The sequence below is a fragment of the Capsicum annuum genome, chromosome 5 (assembly GCF_002878395.1).
Source record: "Capsicum annuum cultivar UCD-10X-F1 chromosome 5, UCD10Xv1.1, whole genome shotgun sequence".
Lineage (NCBI taxonomy): Eukaryota > Viridiplantae > Streptophyta > Magnoliopsida > Solanales > Solanaceae > Capsicum > Capsicum annuum.
This window is the reverse complement of record NC_061115.1, coordinates 67534447-67557318: the sequence shown is the minus strand read 5'-3', so window position 1 is coordinate 67557318 and position 22872 is coordinate 67534447. Positions and strand designations below refer to the sequence as shown.

The window sequence follows — 22872 nt, the reverse complement described above, 5'->3', positions numbered from 1 at the left end:
TTAGACCCTAGAGCTTGGCTTTATTTTGTAACCCCCTAAATAGCTGTTAATTTTAGTATCAGTCTTGAAGCTTTAGCAGAACCCTTCTCAGTGTCTACCTCAGTAGGCATATTTGTTATAGCCAGGCAGGTATACAGGAACTATCCGATCATAATATCCTAGAAAGTCATTTCAGTAGATCTTGTGGAGTTAGAGATGACTGATTTTGATATCATTTTTGACATGGATTATCTCTACTCATGCTATGCTTAAGTTGATTGTAGAAATAGAGTTGTTCATTTTCAGTTTTTGAATGAACTAGTTATTGAATGGAGGGTAGTACTTCAGTACTTAGAGGTCAGCTTATTTCGTACCTTAGAGCGAGAAAAATGATATCCAAGGGGTGTGTTTACCATCATGCTCAAGTCAAAGACTCTAATTTTGAGACTCCTAGTATTGAGTCAGTTTCAGTAGTAAGGAAATTCCCAGATGTGTTCCCTGAAGATCTTCTCAGAGTTTCTTCCAAAAGGGAAATTGAATTTGGAATAGACATCCTTCTAGATACCCAGCCTATCTCTATTCCGCCATATAAAATGGCTCTAGCAGAGCTTATGGATTTGAAATAACATTTGAAAGACCTCTTACATAAGGGATTCATCAAGCCCAATATTTTCTCATGGGATGCTCTTGTCCTTTTCGTGTGTAAGAAAGGTGGTTCTCTCAGAACGTGCATCGATTACCATCACTTACCAACCGCAAGGTGCCAGTTATTTCTCTAAGATAGACCTCAAATCTGGCATTCATCAGCTCAGAGTTAGAAAATGTGACATTCCAAAAATAACTTTCAGAACTCGGTATGGTCATTTCAAATTTTTAGTTATGTTTTTTGGACTAACGAATGCCCCAACAGCTTTTATGGACTTGATGAACCAAGTGTTCAAGAAGTACTTGGACATGTTCGTTATAGTCTTCATTGATGATATTCTTATCTATTCCCATAACAAAAATGATCATACAGACCACCTCAAAATTGTATTGCAGACTCTTAGACCCTATCAGTTATTTACCAAATTTAGTATGTGCAAATTTTGGCTAAGATCAGTAGCTTTCCTTGGCCATATTATTTTTGGTCATGGCATTAGAGTTGACCCTCAAAAGACCAAAGCAGTGAGAAACTGGCCCAGATCCATCTCTCCATTAGATATCAAAAGTTTCTTGGGTTTGGTTGGCTATTATAGATGGTTTATTGAGGGATTATCATCTATTGCCTCCCCCATGTCTTGATTGACTCAGAAGAAAGTTAATTTTCAGTGGTCAGATTCTTATGAGAAGAGTTTTCAGGAGTTAAAGACTCGACTCACCTCAGCCCTAGTTTTGACCTTTCCAGATGGTTTAGATGGGTTTGTTGTTTACTGTGATACTTCCAGAGTTGGTTTGGGTTATGTTTTAATGCAGAGAGGTAAGGTCATAGCCTATGCCTCTAGAAAACTTAAACCCCATGAAAAGAATTACCCTTCCCATGATCTTGAGTTTGCAGCTATTGTGTTTTCCTTAAAAATTTGGAGGCATTATTTGTATGGGGTTCATGTTGATGTGTTCTCAGATCATAAAAGTTTGCAGTATGTGTTCTTATAGAAATATTTAATCTTTGCCAGAGAAGATGGTTAGAATTATTGAAGGATTATAATATAAGTGTATTGTATCATCCGAGCAAGGTCAATGTAGTGAAAGACACCCTTAGTAGGTTGTCTATGGGTAGTGTTTCTCATGTTGAGAATAATAAGAAAAAGTTGGTTCAGGAGGTTCATTAGTTGGCTAGATTAGGTGTTTGTTTGGTCGATTTAGCTGAGGGTAGTGTATGGGTTCAGAATAGCTCAAAATCTTTATTGGTTGCCGAAGTAAAGGAGAAGCAGGATAGGGATTCCATCTTAGTAAATTTGAAAGAGTCAGTTAGAGATCAGAAAGTAGACATTTTCTCCCAAGGAGGAGATAGTGTGTTGCGATATCAGGGTAGGCTATGTATGTTAGGTGTTGATAGGTTGAGGCAGTGAATCCTTGCGGAAGTGCATGGTGCGCATTACTCAATTCACCCAAGAACCACTAAGATATATTGTGATTTATGGGAAATATTTTGGTGAAATGGTATGAAGAGCGATATTACAGAGTTTGTAGCTAAGTTCTCTAATTGTCAACAGGTTAATGTTAAGAACCAGTGGCCTAGTGGCACAATGTAGGAGTTTAGCATCCCCACTTAGAAGTGGGAAGAGGTGAACATGGATTTTGTGATAGGGTTTCCCTGATCGCGTTGTCAGTATTATTTGATATGGGTTATCATACACAGAATGACCAAATCAGCTAATTTCTTTCTAATTCATACTTTCTATTCAGCCGAGGATTATGTCAAGCTCTATATTAGAGAGTTGGTTAGATTGCATGGAGTCCCGTTGTCCATAATTTTAGATAGAGGTATGCAATTTACTTCTCACTTTTGGAGAGCTTTTTAGAAGGTTCTTGGTACCCAAATCCATCTCAGTACCTCTTTTCATCCTCAGACAAATAGTCAGGCAGAGAGGACCATTCACACCCTAGAGGACATATTGAGAGCATGTGTTATCGACTTTAAGGGTAGTTAGGATGACCACTTATCATTGATTGAGTTTTCCTACAATAATAGTTATCACTTTAATATTCAGATGGATTCGTTTGAGGCTCTCTATGGGAAGAGATGTAGATCTCCTATTGGTTGGTGTGAGGTAGGTAAAACTGCTTTGATAGGGCCAAATTCGATATTTGATGTGATGGAGAAAATCAGCTAATTAGGGCGAGTCTTAAGATAGACCAAAGCTGTCAAAAATCCTATGCAGATGTGCATAGGAGATATCTCGAATCTGCAGTTGAAGATTTAGTCTATTTGAAAATCTCTCCCATGAAGAGAGTTTAGAGATTTGGCAAGAAGGAGAAGTTTAGTCCCTAATATATTGGTCCTTACAGGATCTTGAGTCATTTTGGAAAGGTAACTTATGAGCTTGGGTTGCATGCGAATTTAGCATCAGTACATCCAGTGTTTTGTGTTTCCTTATTGAAAAAGTGTATTGGTGATTCAGCTTTAGTTGTTCTGTTGGAGGCTACAGATGTTCAGAATAGCCTTTCTTATGAAGAAATCCCAGTCGATATCCTAGATCGTTAGGTTTGCAGACTAAGGAACAAAGAGGTTCCTTTAGTCAAAGTTCTTTGGTAGAATCAGTCCGTTGAGGGAGCCATTTGGGAAACAGAAGCGGATATACATACCAAGTACCCTCATATTTTCTCCACAAACTCAAACTTATCTTAAGGTAATAGTTTTCCTTAGATTATCTCTTTTCCATTCTCAATTCCATACATATAATCATTGCATGCATTCACAAATCAGACCAGTCATGTAATCATGTTTTTAGTTATGCATGTTCAGTATGTAATCTCAGTTGTTGAGTATTCTTAGCTTAATTAGTCTCATTCGAGGATGAATTTCCCAAAGGGGGAGATATTGTAAGACCCCGTAAGATCCTAGTTCAATTCAGTTCACTATTTCATGTTAAAGGGGGTCCCAGAGTTAGAAAATTTCTACTAAGTGTTAAAGACTTAGCTATTTCAAGACCCCTAATCTTTGAAGATTTTTAGTTTGGCCTTCCCGACCACAGAATGTTGATTTCTAAGTTGATTCATGTTTAGGGAGGTCAAAATTATGTCTTAGGGAAGCTTCAGAACTTTTAGATGAGGTTTAGGCTATTTTTGGATGTTCAAAAGAGTGAGGCATCGTGATTGAGCCGTGCTGCGATGGAAAGTTGACCCAGGCTCAGGGTCACGCCACATTAGGTGCTTGACCCAGCCAGGGGTCGTGCCGCCTTGGCTACTTGACCTAGACAGGGGTCACTTCGCATTAGGTGGCCTCCTCCAACTTCTTAAATCCTCATCATTAAGGGCATTTGGGTCAATTTCCCTCACCCAAACTAGTCCATAACACGAAATTTAGGTCCCCTAGGAGCATTATTTGCCTTATTATTCATAAATCCCCTTAAATAAAGTTATTCCTCTCTAAAGAACAAACCCTAGACCACTCAATAGACTTAAAGAATTCAAGCTCAAGATTTAAGAAAATCCTCAAGACTCTTCACGAAATCGCCAAGTGAGGTATCTGTTATGTTCATCCATGTCTTTCTTTCACCATGGAGTCCAAGAACCTATTTTATGTTTTAAATCATGAAATTTTCATGTTTATGATGAATTATTTCCATGAAGCTTTTTATGAATTTTGATTATACATGATGTTTACAAGTGATTTTCGCTAAAAGCAGCCCTTACACGTTTGAATGATGGAAACTTTGTGTTTAATCTAAAATTCATGGTTTTAGTATTGCGATTATACTGTTCCCACATGTTTCACTCACTTTCATTCTTAAGTATATGAATTTCAAGTGTTTGATGAAATGTCGAAATGATTGAATTTTGAACTATGATTCCTTAATAAGGTTTTATGGCTTTCATGAGTTCCTTACTGTTGTTTCCATTCAGTGTTGGGGCTTATGATTACCCAAAACTTAGATGTTTACCTGTTTTTCAGTATCTTCAGAATGATTTTAGATAAACCATGAGCCTTGTCATTCAGTTAGTATCATGTTCAGTTGTTGGCTCTATTATGCTCAGTCTAGTTTTGTAATAAGTGTCTTTCAGTTTGGAGTAGGATTTAGTACCGAGCAAATGTAGGATGGAAACTTCCCCGTCAGTTAGGTGAAGTCGTTAGTACTAGTCCCTGTATTCCAGAACTATGTAGCCATCGTGGGTTATGAAGAGTCACCCATCAGTTTAGGCTTGACTACCTCCCAAGGGTCATCCGTCAGTTTAGGCTTGACTCCACCAGGGAACACCTATCAGTTTAGTCTTGATACCCTGGTTCTTTAATAGCTTAGTGGATCCACACATCCAGTGTTAGTACCCATGGCACAGTACTGACACCCTTTCAACTGGAGTTATAGGTTGTACCCCTAGAAGCTTAGAATAGGGCATGTCGGTTAGATGATACCACTCACAGACTCAGTTTAGTATTTAGTACAGAATTCAGTTCAGGTGGCTTTACCAAGGCATACATATTATTAGTTATTTAGTTATCAGATTTTAGTATTTCAGTTTTACAAATTATTTCATAAACTTTATATGCTTGGTCTTGTACTTTCAGCATTTCAGTTTTCATGCATGTTTACTCGCCTATCTTATATTATTCATCCAGTCATTACTTTATGTTCAGTTAACCATGAATTTCATCCTAACCTCATCTTATGTACTAGTACATTTAAACTACTAAATGTATACTCATTTCTTGTGCTATAATGTCTTATATCATAGGTTTGAAGACTCAGTTTCCTGACTGAGCTTAGACAAGATCAGTTAGCCAGCATCAGCAGCAGTGGTGAGTCCTCATACTTCAAGGATTATATTATCTTTATTTAGTTGAGTTAGTAATTCAGTTATATGGTTAGTCAGAGTTAGTTGGGGATTTGTCCCATCAATTCCCCAATCAGACAGTCTTAGAGGCTTTTCATACATTTTTAGATAGTCAGTTAGTTTATCAGTTTTACAAGTTAGTTTTAGTATATTTTGCTTATATTTCAGTTAAGTGGAATTAGTTGTATTATTTACAGTATCTAAGACCTTATGGCATTTTTCAGTTAATTTATGCACATACTCTTTTGTTATCAATTTTATTCAGTGCTCATAGCAGGTACCAGCTCATGGGCAGCTTGTGATCACTTATGATCGTAAGTACCGTTGTTGTGACTAGCGGGTAGCCTCGGGTCATGAAAATTACCCATAAGTCATATCCAAGATAGAATCCAAGGGGTCTGACACTGGACAATATACAACTCCACTATACGACTCGTACCATATACTCATGGCTCATAGTGAGCCACTTGTACTCAGAGCCAAGTCAAGATACCAAGTTTTGGATTAAGTAAAGGATTAACCCAATGACCCATCACCAAAACATACGACCCGTGCCACCAAATCATAACCATAATAAAAACTTGATCACCAAACACTGGACATCCTACAAGATGGGGTCACCTGACCCGTACCCTCACTATACGACTCGTATGGTAAGTCGTATGATCAACAAAAAGTTAAAACTCAGAAAATTTCCAAGGACCAAAACCCAGGGTGTTTAAGTTATAAGGGGTCATCTGTCAGTAGAGGCATGACACGCTAGTCCTTCGGGATATCAGTTTAGTGGATCCATGCTAGCCAGTTTTGGTACCCTTAGCAAGGTACTAGCACCCATTACAGGTTGGACCCCGATTTTTCTCAGATTAGGGCATGTCGGTTGTAGTTAGCTCCCACAGTCTCTAATTCATATTCAGTATTTACATATTCAGTTTATGTTTCAGCTCAGATATGCATGACCTTGTATTTAGTTATCAAGTTATTCAGCTGATTTTGTACATGTTTATACTCGGTCTTGCATTCAGTTTACATGTTCATGAATTTATGCTTAGTTATACCAGTTAGCTTTCTCATCCTACATATTCAGTATATCCAAAGTACTGATCGCATACTTTTTTTGCGTTATATTGTCTTACAATATAAGTTCGGACTCTCAGTTCCTCGATCGTGCCTAGTCAATTTTTATGCCACTCAACAGCAGTTATGGTGAGTCCTCATCTTGCGAGGACAGGTTATCTATTGTCACCTTAAATATTTTATCTTATTTCAGTCAGTTAGAGTTATTTGGTGGTCTTTCCCATTAACTCTCCATGTTTTAGAGGCTTTTAGATAATCAGACATGATTTTAGTTTTATCAGATAATAAGGCATGACTGATATTATTTCTATTACCACTTACTATCAGATTTTCCAGTATCGCTTCTACGCATTATTTTGTTATTTTCTCCAGTGTTCATAGCAGGTACCATACCATGAGTTATTTTTGAGTCACTTGTGGTTCTAAGCACCGTGTTACGACTTGAGGGTAGTTTCGGGTCATGAGAAACCTGTGAAAAATTACGCTTAATAATTATAATTGAAAAGATAACTATTGATTTGTATAGTCAAATGAACTCGATAAGAAATAGTACCTCGATGTCTTTTCAATATACGGCATAAGAATAGTTGCAATCATGTCTATATCCAAATTTAAGTGACCTCCGCAACAATCACCCATATTACAAGTATGTTCGCAAATGTATTTTCTGATTTTTTACAAGTTATTACTGCTATCCTTGGTAGCACAAAGTTTGAAAGAACAACCTTGATCTACACGTCTGTTTTCTTTCCCGACTTAACAATAAAAAAACTCCCTTCCTTCTTTAATATGATAGAGTCTAACCGCCCGTTGTAAAACTTTTTTTTACTTGAACAACACTGGTTAGCAAGATAAAAATCATCATTTAGAAAATCAGTCGATTCATGCTACACACCTGTAGGGACAAAATTATTTTCATGCATATCCATAAACATATGGTCCTTCCTGAAAATGTTCAAGAAATGAAATTTCATTAGAATAAATATGGGTTCTATTTTTAGATTGTGACATTGGTGTCGACCTATAAATGTCTATGGAATTGATTCTTGTTGAGGATAAGTGCTCATGGACATGGATCTTTATTCAAAATTGGACCTCACACCATCATTACTCAATGATGAGTCATAGGGGCATTCACCTCCACCAGCATTATTTGGCACTATCATCACTCTGTGACAATTAGTCATAATTTGTTTGATCGCGATTTTCAATATCTTATGGAACGAAATACTCATCTAGCGTGACATTTTTCCTATATTTTATAAAATTAAATATTTTTAATATATTTCAAAAATATAAATAAATAGAATAATGGCTGTATTTAACTTACAAATAATAGTCGGCAGCACCAAAGTTCAATGATAGAGGAACATTTGAAGATGTTCCAGCATTGTCCACCCATCTAAGCTGTGATTAATGACCATAATTATAATCTTGCTAAAAAAATTCATCATTATTCGTCTCTCGCAGAGTTAAGCTCCTGAAAAAAATATAACAAAAATATGAGATAGCAAATAAACACAAAGAAGTGAAAATAAATATTATTAATAGTAAAATAAATTCGTGGACATTATCAGTTTGATTCAAAGTTTCATTCAAATCAAGTATTGAAGATTGTGTTGGAACGTTACCCGACATAATGTATTGAGAAGTGTGCATGTCAAGAAAATTGCTATAATGAATTAAACGGGCATCACCAACACTAGTGGGATTCTCAAGTTGTGCATAGACATTCGTCTGTGTAGGAGAGTGCGCATGACGAGTCGTCCGCTCCTTCTTAACATAAGCTTGAAAAATATTTAACTTTATTTGACTGAAATAATCATAAGGAGACCTCAAAAATTTAGTCAATGACCCATCATCACTAATAATTCATTCTCCATAATTTTATCAGTCCTTGTGATGAGAAGGAATTTAGGTATTGTCCGATTGTAAACAAATCATAATCGTCACTTTAAATTTTCATCTTTTTAAAAATTGAATCAACAAATTCTTGATAACCAATTGAACTTGGATACTTGAAGTTGCACTTGAGATAATATTATAATATATTGTATTACCTTCATGGACAATTTCACCGTTCCAAAAAAGTGCAATTTTGACACGTTCACTATTCATTCTCTAAGACAAATGAATAGAAATTTAGTTGAATTACAAAAAGTTTGAAGATGTTTACAAAAAGTTTGAAGATGTTGAAGTGCTGAAGATGAAATATGTTCTATACATGTTCTCTTTATGTAGAAATTTTCAAGATCTGTTGAAGAAGTTGAACATTTGATATAGTTCATATAAAATGTGCACAATATTCAAATTCCATATCAATATGAATGAGACATGTCAGATTGACCTTGACCTGTTAGAATAAGATCATAATGGATAGTGCACAAAGATTCTGCTCTATTCATTCTATAAAAATATTAAATAGTGCAAAAATTTAGTGCATCATATAAAAAAATTAAATAAAGTGCAAATTTAGTATATACAAAAGAAGAAAGTGCCAATTTAGTGTAAAAAAACGCAATAACATAGTGCACTATATGAAATAAACTAAATAGCTCGGTACTAAATGAAAAAAAAAAACTGAAAGTGCAAAAAATAAAAAAGTGTATCATGTAGTGCACTATGTGAAATAAATTAGTGTACTAAATGAAAAAAAAAAAAAAACTACACTCAAATAGTGCATTAGGGAATAAATGGTGCACTAACATTTTTTAAGAAAAAGAAAAATGAATAAAAACCGCACTAACACTATATGAAAAAAGGGAAAGTGCACTAAAATAGTGCACCATATGATAATCTGCAAAAAAGAATAGTGCACTTGTATATACAAATGGTGCACTAATTTAAAACAAAAAACGAAAAGGAAAAAGAAAAATGCACTAACACTATGAAAAAACGAACAATGCACTAAAATAGTGCACCATAAGATAATTTACAAAAAAAAATAGTGTCGTTGTATGCATAAAAAAAGAGAGAAAATATATCAAAACAACCCTAAACTTGTCCACAAAACCCACTTTTGCACTTTATCTGTACGAATGATTATTTACCCCTCCCCTCTCTCTCTCAAACAACATTCAAGTGAATTTTTTACCACACTAATCACTGACATGGAAAAATTTATTAAAATCTGCACGTTGAGATAAAAAAATGAAAAAAGAAAAATAAGTGGGGCTCATTTCTTTATTTTCACCTACCAAACTATCCCCTCCATCATCTTCCTCACACCCCACCACCCTCTCTTGTTGTTCTCTATTTTTTTTTTCACTGCTATATGCCATCAATCAACTTCAATTAAATGTATATCAAAATATTTTTTTTTTTGGGGGGGGGGGGGGGGGGGGAGGGGTTCCTGCAACAATCCCATCAACAATTGAAATAAATTAATTCCACCAATAGTTGAAATAAATTAAATCTTCCAGCCAAACAAATTTTAAGAACTTTAACTTGATATTGATTCCACCAATTGAGAGTAAAATGATTCAATTTTGTGTGGGTTCTTACGAAAAAATCTTTAAACCAATTTATTACATCAAAATCAATTTTCCTCAATTGTTGAATTAACTCTATATTGATTGAATTCGTATTTTGATGAACAAGTTGAAAATACCCATATGAAAAATACCCAAATTTCATAATTTTGGATCCAAAATTGAAAATATTAAACCTAAAAAAATGAGCCAAGTTTAGATTTGGAGGGGGAGATAAAAATTGAGAGATTACAGCTAAAATGGGGGCATGGGAGTAGGGTAGGGGTGGAGGACTTAAAGGAGAAACAATTCTTGGGTGGGGGTGGGGGTGGATGCAGTAGGGGAAGGGGAGTTAAAGAATCGGGGTGGGAGTGGAGGTTGAAGAAGAAAAGAAAGGAGGGGTGTGTGTGTGTGTGTGTGTATATATATATATATATAAAGTATTTTTAAAAAAGATTATTTACGTGGCTCCAACGTGGCAAAGTGTACTACACTCTCTATAGTGTGAGTGGTATAATATTTTTGGGTGGTATAAAATTCACTTAAAAGTTATGAAGGGAGTGTAACGCCCCAAGAACCTATCCCGAGACGTCACATGGTGCTCAAGGCCACATATGGCCTCAAGCTAACCCTCTAAACTTGTCATCACTCTCAGAACTCATTATAGCGCAAATTATGCTAAGATAAAGAGGAATAACCATGTCATGAACATACTGAAACGCCATTGGGACAGATCCCCAACTGACTCGTACTGAACTGAAAGTAAACAATCATCTATTAACAAGACAAAATTGGAGACACATGTCCTCGAACCATGAGGACTCACCAACCGCAGAAATATAGATGAAGGTACTCAAAGATCACTGTCACTGCTAAGATTGAGTACCTGAACCTATATCATGAGGAAATATAGAATACAAAAGAGTATGGAAGTCAGTACTTGGGAATGTACTGAGTATGTGGGGGTGGATGCAATATTTTAAATAATATCATAAATGTATAAGAAAATCATGCATGCTGACAATAATAACTCTCTTCACTTGAATTATCTAAAACATTATTTTTGTAAGTCATCAGTAATAACATATACTTCATAAATCTCATAAATCATTTAACTCAACTCAAACTCTTTGAATCATGACTTAGAGTGACTCGGTATCTCATGGTACTTAGATCATTATGCACTTGGGAGTTTCTTATAACCGACATAACTACTCCATGTGAGCCGCGTAGAGTCCAACGTTTTTCCCTCCTAAGGAGAGAACCCCACATTAGCAGGGGTGTCGTACTCTTCCCAGGGAGTACAACCTCAATATCATCTTCACAATCTCATACTCGGCCTTTGGCCCACAATTATCAACATCAATCCTACGGTGGCACGTAGTTTTGGGGAAATATCAAATTTCCTGCTCGGTGCTAAATATTCCTCTCAGACTCAGCTCAAAACGCATTAGGAAATCCACCTCAATCAATATCAACTCATGGGTCTATCATGATGACCAAAATAATAGTATATCTCATCGGTAAATCATATACGACTGTGGATTCCTAACTCAACTCAAAATCAAAACAATCTTTCTCAATATCAAGTACCTTTGCTTATCAAATCATTTCAAATATCAAAAGCTTCAAGAAAACATCATAGGACTCATTCTCGACTTTCAATCTCAAATATCGATATGTATTCAATAGTCAAATCTCTCATAGAAAAACACAAATCTTGACACTTATCATAAATCACTTAGAAATCATCAATATATATATATATATATATATATATATATATATATATATATATATATATATATATATATATATATTTGTGTATCGGGGCCTGTGACGGTCGATCTGACGGTCCATCAGATTAGTTGACGGTCCACCAGATCGTCCGTCACTCGAACACCAAAACTGAAGCGTTCTGCCTCGACATGATGGTTGACCTGACGGTCCATCAGAAAAGTGACAGTCCACCATGTCATCAGTCACTTGAGGGCCAGGAATGAGACATTCTGTCTTGGTCTGAAGGACACCTTGACGGTCCATCAACTTTGTGATGGTCCACCACTTTGACAGTCACACGACATCCCAAAAATGGAGCTACTGCCTTGGCTTGATGGGACACTTAATGGTCCACCAAGGACCTGACGATCCACCAGGTCGACCGTCAAACCTGGGCTATCTGATAGCATTCAGTAAAACGACCATAACTCACTCACCCGATGTCGGATTTCAATGAAATTGGTATTAATGGAAAGTTTATTCAATGCTCTATATGAAAAAAAAAGTGGAAATTAGAGAAATACAACATGGTTTAAATCTCAATCACTTTGGAAGTCATACATATCCATTCAAAAAGACAAATTTAGGCTTAAGAAATGATTGGGGTATTACAGGGGGATATAATTGTCCGTATAGTTTAGGGTCTAAAGTAAGTTATGCATACAAGTTTAGGGGTGAAATGATGTATTTGTCTTTAAAAAAAAATAGATAGTGCACAAAAATAGTACACTATATGAAAAAAAATTAAAGGATAGTGTACTAAAGTAGTGCACTATGTATATAAAAAAAACTGCACTGAAATAGTGCACTATATGAAAAAAAAATGCACTAAAATGCACATTTGCCAAAAAAAAAAATATGGTGCAATATTTAGTGCACTATCCATTTTTTCCCACAAAATGCACTAATTTTGGGCACTATATGAAAAATAATTAATAGTGCAATATTTTTATTCACTATGTGAAAAAAAAAAAAAGGATAGTGCACTTTCAACTGTCTGTTTTAAAAAAAAAAATAGTGCACAAAGTCTATTTTGGTCACATTCAACTTTGAGGGTACAGATCCATCATTTTTTAAATTAGAAGCATATTTCAGTTCTGAACACCTCTTTTTTCTTTTTTTTTCTTTCTTCTTTTTCGTTTCTTTTTTTCTCTCTCTCTCTACGATCTCTAACCTCTGCTTCTCTTTCTTTTTTTTCCTCTTCATTTATTTTTAATTTTTTTCTTTCCCATTTTTTTTGTATTTTATATGTTTTGTATTTTCGAAAAATATGATTACTTCAAATACAAGACATGAATAATGACGGTCGAATACATTATAACCACTCATTGTGTTTGTAGTCACCATCATTTTTTTCTCCTTTTTTCATTTTGTTTTACTTTTTGACCTTTTTTATATTTTCATTTTCTTTTTTGTCGATTCTTTCTTTTTGTTTTTTTCTCTCTTCTATATATAACTTTTATTTTTCTTTTTTTTCTTTTTTTTGTTGTTTTCTTTTTCATTTTTTTTTGTATGTGCTTTATCGCTTTTTTCTCTTTCTATTTTCTATTTTTCTCTTTTTGGATCTTTTCTTCATTCTTTTTCTTCTTTGTTTCTATTTTTATTTTTTTCGTTTATTTCTTTTCATTTTTTTCTCTTTTCTATCTGCAACTTCTATTTCTCTTTTTTTTAATTATTTTTATATTTTTATTTCTTTTTTAATTTTATTTTATATTTTTTATATTTTCGATAAATATGGCTATGTTAAGGACAAGTCATGGGTGATAACAAAAATACTACAATTGCTTATTGTATCTGTATTCACACTATCATTTATAATTTTGTATTCATTAATATAATTGTATTTGTATTATAATTTGCACTTGTATTTGTATTTATATTTTATATTTCTAACCATTATTTATATTTTATATATTTGTCCATGTATTTTAAAAAACTATTTTGTATTTGTATTTTATAATTGACTGGACATTATATTTGTATTTTTTGGTTTTATTTTTATTTGTATTTGTATTCTATTTTCGTTGATGCACTTGTGTTTTTTAAGAAACTATTTTGCATTTGTATTTGTAAATTGACCACACAGTGTATTTGTATTTGCAATTTCATTTGTTTCATTTATTTGTATTTGAATTTGTAGTTGACAACATCATTTGTATTTTTAAATAATTAAAAAAGAATTTTTATTTTTCCTTTTTAAAACATTTTTATTTATATTCATTGACACGAATTATATTTTATTAATACAAATGTAAATGATAAACTATAAAAAAAAATTAAATTATACAAATACAATGTTACATTTGTTCAAATGATACATGTTTATACAACTTGAACCATATGCATACAAATAATACTTGTTTATATACAAATACAAATGATAAACTTGACATAAAAATACGAACGGTACATTTGCATGAAATGATACATTTCATATTTATATATTTTAGAGTCAAGTAAATACAATTAATTCATATATTTATTTGTATACAAATACAAATGATAAATTGTATTCATAGATAAACTATTCAAATAGAAATAATAAATTTATTTGAGATATATAGTATGATACGAACAAATTTAAAATGTAAAAAATATATAAAATATAAAATACGACAACACCAACAAAAATGAGAGAAAAGAAAAACAGAATACAAAAAATTAAAAAAAGAAAAAGAAAAACTCCAAAAAAGAAACAAGAATGAAAAAATTAAAAATAAAATGAAAAAGGCTGCAAAGAAAAAATAAATAAAACAAAAAAAAGATGAAAAATGAAATGAAAAAGAGAAAAAATATATATAAAAAAGGAGAAAAAAATGAAAAGGAAAAAGAACAAAAAATAAAAAATGGAATAGAAAAAAAAAAGGTAAAAGGACAAGAAAAAAATTGGAAAAGAAAGAGAAATAGAGAAAGAAAATAAAGGGAGAAAATAAAGGAGAGAGACTATTAATTGTATTTAATTGTCAAGTGATACGAGAATAATCACGGATATGGACTTATGATATTGCGAGTTGGACCCGAGCCTTGATGTGTGCAATTGAAGTGTAAGAGAGGCCCAAAATACAACAAAATCAGTCCTTAACTTACACTTGATGGGTGCCCACTCTTTGAAGGGCCTTTTCGTCATTTTAACTTATATTTTGTAATAGCTATAAGAGAAATATTGTAGGGCTTTTAAACTTACTTTTTGTTAAATATTGAAAGTAATAAACACTTAGAAAGACAAGTCCTCTCTCCTTTAGCAGGCTTGGCTGAAACTAGGGCAAGATCTAGTATGGAATCACTAGTGATTGTATTTTGCTTGAAAACGTCGATGCTTGAGAGGTGGAATCCAATCTTGTGTCATTTAAGAGATAGGTGAATCATTATGTGTAGTATTAAGGGTCCAAGAGTGAAATAGGTTCTTGGGTTCTTAAGATTATACCTTTGTGTAGTCTATCTATCTATCCCTTTTCTTTTATTATAATTCTTGTTAGTGTTTGTTCTAGTTCTTGTAATCCGAACTTGTTGTTCTTGTTATAAAGTTGTTGTTGTTCATCTTATCTTAATATTATTGTTGATAATCATAGTTTAGATGGCTATTTTGGTGTTAAAACACACCCTTCATCTCATTATTGTTGTTGTCACTGTTGAATCTGATATAGTCTCCAATCGGTTCAAAAATCCCTTTGATTAGTGGACTATTTTAGGGTGTGTTTCGTGTGTTTATTATTTTTACTGTATCATTTGGTATCAGAACATGGCTTGATCTTGTTCCTACAAGATCAATCTTGGGCTTTCTTGTTAGAAAAAATTTTTAAAAAATAGATTTGGTGTTCTTGTTGTTCTTGGCCGAGAAAGTTGTTGTTCTTGTTGTTCATCTTGGACGAGATTGTTTGTAAGTCTCGATCTTGGTGTCTTTTGTTTTGTTTATTGTTCTAAGTGTATGTTTTTCTTGTTCACTAGCACTTTGAGTCTTGATCTAAACTTGAGCTTGAACTTGTTAAAGTGTTATTGTGAACAAAAGTGGACATGTGCTGATCTTGTTGTGAACTTGAACTTGGCCTCCCCTTGTTGAACCTTATTGTTGTGGTTCTTTTCACTTTGGCCGTGTGTTTTTAGTATTGCTGTAAGCTTGGCCTTGTATTATTGTTGAGGATTGGTGGCCTAAGGGCAATCTTGTTGAAGTTTTTGTAGTCTTGGTCGTGTTAAATATTATGGTAGTGGAGTTGGCCGTGTGGTTGTGTTGTGGATCTTGGTGATTGTTGTTGAATTTTCTGAGTGATTGTTAAAGTGTTCTTAATGTTCTCCCTAACCTTCATACCTTGCTAAAATAAAGTGAAAGTTAGATCCAAAAAGGTGAAGGAAAAGGTGTGAGAACTTTGTTAGTCATGGAAGACTTACTATCACTCACCAACTAGTCAATCACATCTCAACCACTTTCCATAAAACAAGGGTCCATGTTTTAAGGAGAAGTACAAAGAAAAGTCTTTCTTTTTGAAATTTGAAAAAGGATTCCAAGACTTATATTTCCCTCCTTAACTAATTCCTACTAATTCCAAATTGTAAAATTGATCAAGACCTCCAAATTTGGAAAATAAAATTATTAAGGACCGAGGCATATCACGAACTGCCACATCACCAATTACTGTTCATCGATAAATTTTAAGCTCAAATTTTGATCTTTTAGTCTCATTTTGTGTCTTTAGTTTTGTTTGTTGATTCCAAATCTAACTTACAAGCTAGTACTAGATTGTAAGTTAGTTTTGAAGTTGTTCATCGTGTTAACCTTCCTTTGTGTGTCTTAATTTGTTTGGGTCATTGTAACACATCTTTGTGTATTTTCCTTACTCTTTGGAGTCATAGTAAATATTGGATTCACCTCTGAACACCTTTAGGAGTACAAGCAAGCTTACAACACTTGTGAGATTAAAAGTGAAGGATCCGAGAGACACGAAATAAAAAGAGAGAGTGAGGATATTTTGTACAACTAACGTGTTTTCTGTTTTGTAGGTATCTCTTTGGCCATAATGGACACCATTTTGTCCCACTTTGATGCTATTGCCCAAGAAATAGCTAAGGCGAATGCAAGTCTTGAAAAATTGGGCTCGGATATGTCTACTATACTTGAGAGGGTGGATCGAGTGGAAGTCGAAGGAATTCTCATGTTTCTACTTCTAAAACTTTACCTCAAACAATCAATCCTTTAAGACAACCGCCAAACGACATAGACATAAGCCAAGCCACCAAATTCCTCCACCCCGAGACCTAAGTAGGTCACTTCTCCCATAATTCGATCAAGTCCAACAAGAAGGACTTGGAAGCTAATCTCTTCCCATCCAAGCTCCACAACTGAAGCTCCATATTACCAAATCAATCTTTTCATCCAAAACTCTACTTCACCTAAATCGATATATCCATATAGAGGAGTGTGGTAGAAAGGAAACTGAGGGACATGGAGTCTACAATGATGAGTATATGATGGAAGAGAAGTTGAGGGAAAGGCTTAGGGAACCACAAAGAACTCGCCACCAAGAAAGGAGGTGGGATATGTTCAATGTTTCCTTTGTCATTCACTATGTGTTTCGAATGAGGATGAAAACAAGGCTTAAGATAAAGAGGAAGATGAGGTTCAAAATAAAGATGCTGGTCGAGAATTGTTGTTATTGAGCTCTCAGATTCTTCCTGTTTTTGTGGATTATTTTTGACTTATTTTTGTGACTTTTTTGTGAACTATTTTTATTAGGGTTCCTTTGAAGTGACTAATTGAACAAGGTAAAGCCGTGAATTTGTGAACAAATTCCTCTCAAGATGGAGAGGATGATACGAGAATAATCACGGATATAAACTTATGAGAGTGCGAGTTGGACCCGAGCCTTGGTGTGTGCAATTGAAGTGTAAGAGAGGCTCAAAATGCACCAAAATCAGTCCATAACTTACACTTGATGGCTGCCCCTTCTTTGAAGGGCCTTTTGATTATTTTAACTTATATTTTGTAATAGCTATAAAAGGAACATTGTAGGGATTGTAGACTTAGTTTTTTTAGAATATTGAAAGTTGTAAGCACTTAGAAAGATAAGTCCTCTCTCCTTTAGGAGGCTTGGCCAAAACTAGGGCAAGATCTAGTATGGAATCACTAGTGATTGTATTTTGCTTGGAAACGTCGATGCTTGAGAGGTGGAATCCAATCTTGTGTCATGTAAGAGATAGGTGAATCATTGTGTGTGGTTTTAAGGGTCCAAGAGTGAAATAAGTTCTTGAGTTTTTAAGATTATACCTTTATCTATCTATCCCTTTTCTTTTTTTGTAATTCTTGTTAGTGTTTGTTTTAGTTCTTCTAATCCAAACTTGTTGTTCTTGTTATAACATTGTTGTTGTTCATCTTATCTTCATATTGTTGTTGATAATAATAGTTTGGATGGCTATTTTGGTGTTAAATATACCCTTCATCTCGTTGTTGTTGTTGTCATTGTTGAATTCGAGTGTGGTCTCCAATCGGTCCAAGAATCCTTTTGATTAGTAGACTATTTTGGGGTGTGTTTCATGTGTTCCTTATTTTTATTGTGTTATCAAGAAAGGATATAATTATAATTAATTAAAACTTAGACTAAACAGGATAATTAGGAGCTTACAATTGCTATCCATGTAGTTGTCCCAAAAAATGAAAAAGTTGGTGCCTTGTGATTTAGGGGCTACATAATTTGAAAACCAAAATAGTTCTTTAACTTTAGAAATGATATCAAGTAACCATTTTGAGAAAATCCTGCTTAAAATGTACCAAAATTTTGAACATTATTTAAAGTTTAGTTAGTTTTGAAGAACTTCAAACTACACATATTGATGTTGTGTTGTTGTTGTTGTTGCCCTTCCTCCATCGTCAATTTTAAATCGTTTTTGAAGTTGGGCTTTTGTCATAACGTAAAATTTAGACTTTTGGTTTAATTTGTACTAGATTTAAATGTTTTCGTAGAGTCTAAAGTCAGGCACACAATTTTAGTTTCAAATTTAATGGTCTAAAATTAATTATAAAAGGGATAACTACATATCTTAGCAACCATAGGCTCCTAAATATCCTATTTAGCCTAAATTTTAATTAATTACAATCCATAACCCCCTCTTGCCTTTCAATTATTTTTAATTACAATTCATAGCCTCTGTCATGTATTTTCTCTCTTTTTCTATTTTCTATTATTCTTTTTTTTTTTCCTTTTTCAATTTTTTTCTTTTCCTTTTTTTGTTGTTTTCTCTTTCTTTTTTCTTTTTCACCTTTTTATTTTTGATTTTTTCCTTTTCCTTTTTTCTCCTTTTCTTTTCTTAATTTTATGTATTTTTTTCTCTATTTTCTATTACTCACCCTTTTTTTTTTTGTATTTTTTCTCCTTTTTCTCTCATATTTTTCTCTTTCCTTTTTATTCTTTTTTTCCTTTTCATTTGTGAAAACTAGCAAACACAAATACAAGTGTGAACTATAAATACAAATGCAAACTATAACATACAAATACAAGTGTGAACTATAAAATACAAATATAGGTGCGAACTGTAACATACAAATACAAGTGTAAACTATAAAATACAAATACAAAATGCAAACTATAACATACAAATACAAGTGCGAACTATTATTGGTATTTTTTAATTATTGAAAAGGAATGATTGATTTTTTTCTACGAATACTTGTTTGTATTTATCAATAAGAGTTGTATTATTGATTCAAATAAATACAATTCAAATTTCTATACAAATATAATATATACAAATATATTGTATTTGTATTTGTAAAATCATTTGTTTCATTTATTTGTAATTGTATTTGCATCAAGTGATATTTGTATATTTACAAATATGAATGATAATTTTGATATACAAATACAAAACGGTACATTTATATCAAATGATACATTACATATTTATATATTTTAGAATCAAGAAAATACAATTAATGCATTTACTTGTATACAAATACAAATGATAAATTGTACATAGTCACAACTAAATACAATATGCAATCAACTTACAAATACAAATACAAAATAATTTTTTAAAAATAAAAAGGTATCGACGAAAATAAAATACAAATACAACTATAATCCAAATATAATCTAAATATACAAAAATAATAAAATCATAATATAACATAATCCAATATAATATACAGTCAATTATAAACTACAAATACAAAACAATTATTTAAAATACAAGTACGAATTATATAAAATATAAATGATGGCGGCAAACTAACAAATAAAAATATAAGTGCGGAGTATAAAATACAAAATACAAATGCAAACTATAAAATATAAATACAAGCGCGAACTTTAAAAAACAAATACAAATACAATTGTACCAACAAATACAAAAATATAAATGACAGTGTGACTACAAATATGATAAACAATTATGGTAGTTACGTTATCATCCTTGACTTGTGCTCGACCAGTCATATTTTTTGAATATGCAAAAAATATAAAATAGAACAAAAAACATGATAAAGAAAATAGGTACAAAAACGAAAACAAAAAATATCAATGAAAAAAGAGAAATAGAAGTTAGAGATCAAAGAGAGGAAAAAACCAAAAAATAAAATAAAATAGAAAAAAGAAGAATAAAAAACGGGAAAACACAAATAAAAAATATAAAAAAATAAAACAAAATAATGATAGTATTTTTGGTGAGATTAAATATGTAGTGTATTTATATTTTTATGAATATAGATCACTGAGTAAAAGTGAATACAACGGCTATAAATGGTAATTATGTAAAATGTGACTATGGAAGGGGGATTTTATAGCAAAGTAACGCTATTTCTGAAAGATCCTCATTATAAAATGACTACACTTATTTAATTTAATTATTTTATAAATTTTGACTATCCTTTTAATTGAGGTCCTAAAAACATTTAGTTTGTGCAGTTCTCCCTCCCTCGTATTTCCATGATTTGAAGGGAAAAAATAAAAAGGATACACTTGAATAGCAATATAAGGATCTATTTAGAGGCGGATCTAGGATTTCAAGGTTGCGGGTGCCATGTCACTTTTAACGTTAAAGCTACTACTCAAAAGGATAATTTTTATGGGCGTCCCACTGGAATTTGGCTTGTTAGTAAGAGATTTTTTAAGGAAAATTTCATTGAAACATTATCGAAAAACCTAATTTTTACGAATTCAGTTGGAAATCAGTTAAGTTTTTGCTTTACATTTTGCTATTTACACTGCCCCAAATAAGATAAATATTTTGTCGAATTTATAGACCTTGGGTTTCTATATGATTATTTGTCTTTTCAATTTGTATGGACAATAGATCAAATAATAAAAATGTGATTCTTATTATAAATACTATCGAAAACAACCTTTCTACTTCTCCGGAGGTAGTGTATGGACTGCATACATTTTACCCTTCTCAGACCCCACTATGTGGGAATACACTGGGTTTGTTGTCGTTGTTGTTGTTCTTACTGTAAATTGTGTAAATAAGAATTAAATTCAACTTACCGGTCAACGTGAAAGTACAAAATAATTGCCAACATTCAATAGGTATTTCCAATTCTATTGTTAATAAATTATAACATCAAGTCAAGCATCATTATTATGATTTACGAGGAGAGGTTAACTATAAATTGGAAGAAAAAAGGAATCTTAAATTATGTTCTACATTTAAATTAAAAATTCTTAAACAAAAATTACCCAAAAAAAGGCGTCAAACAAAGATTAAGTCAAGAGGAAAAAAACTTATAGAAAATAGAATAACGAACAAAAAGTAACAAAATACTGCTGGCGTCTAGACTTGAACTCTGGTATACTACGTGAAATTTCAGCGTGTTTGCCACTGGCACTACTTCCTCAACTGCTGTACCAGGTGGCACTTAAATAATACACCGATTTTATTCAATATATATATATATATACACACAGTTTTCTGATCGAAATTTGCGGGTGCCATGCCACCCGTGAACCCCCTGTAGATCTGCCCCTGGATCATTTTCCTTTTTGTTTCTATTTTGTGTTGATTCGTTATTTTTATCTTTCAAGTCAAAAGAATTTTTTAGCGTGGCATAAGATTATATTTTCATACCATCTATATCTATATCTATAGCTATATCTATAATCTATAATCTATAATCTATAATCTATAATCTACAATCTATAATCTATAATCTATAATCGATATTTATATCTATAGTCTATAATCTCTCTCTCTCTGTATATATATATATATATATATAATCTATGATCTATTAAAAATGTGAAGACCCTTAGAAAAATGATTTGAACTTTTTTCCCTTCATTAAATTTTTTTGTAATAGACAAAATTATCTTTTCACTTATTTTTCTCCAATTATTATATTTTTAGATTTTTATTATAAAATTAGTATGACTTTACTATTATTAATAATCATAATTAAAGTAATTCTCTTTTATTTTTCTATTAGGATTCACAAAATTTCATTCCTAATGAATCATGGGCTCTACAAAAATTGATCTCCAAGGATTAGAGATCACACAACAAAGGAGAGTCCTAATAGACCATGGGTTGTGAGTCTATATTTATGCTAATTATTTTTATTTTTATTTAAAAAAAATGCTTCAATAGGGTTCTATAGTTATTGTACATCGAATTTTTAGTAATTTTTCTTTTGAAAGCATATAATTCTATTAACCTTTATTTTATAGCTTTTTATTATATTTTACATCGTTTATTTTATTGCATGTTTACATTAGTTTTGTTGGTGATACTACCAAATTGTCCTTTTTTGTTCGGAAGCAGAGTTTGTTATTGAGTCTCTAACGTAACTTTTTTATTTAATTTTCAGGTTCAGATTTCTTTTTCTATTACGTTGGTTATATTTATCAAAAACAATAAAACATCTTTTTATGTTTGTAAGTAACTTTTGTTATTGACTCTCCAGTATAATTTTGTGATTTTTAGATTTTAGATTTTCTTTTTCATTACATTGGGTTTGTTTATCATTATCTTTATCATGAGTGTTTGTATATTATATCCGCTACATCATACTAATTATGGAAATTAGATATATAGTCATATTTATTTGTTCAGTTGCAAAAGTCTTAAAAATTAACTGCTTTAACGGACACATTAAGAATTCATTTTCTTGATTAGG

The 22872-nt window shown here is 32.4% G+C and overlaps 1 long non-coding RNA gene across 1 annotated transcript in view; it reads right to left on the bottom strand.

Moving 5' to 3' along the window:
* The window catches only part of LOC107870700, a 42822-nt gene that overhangs the window by 5317 nt on the left and 14633 nt on the right, over window positions 1-22872 (bottom strand). The window contains exon 5 of the long non-coding RNA XR_007055763.1: window positions 7859-8008. This is a non-coding gene — a long non-coding RNA (uncharacterized LOC107870700). The remainder of the gene's footprint in view (window positions 1-7858; window positions 8009-22872) is intronic.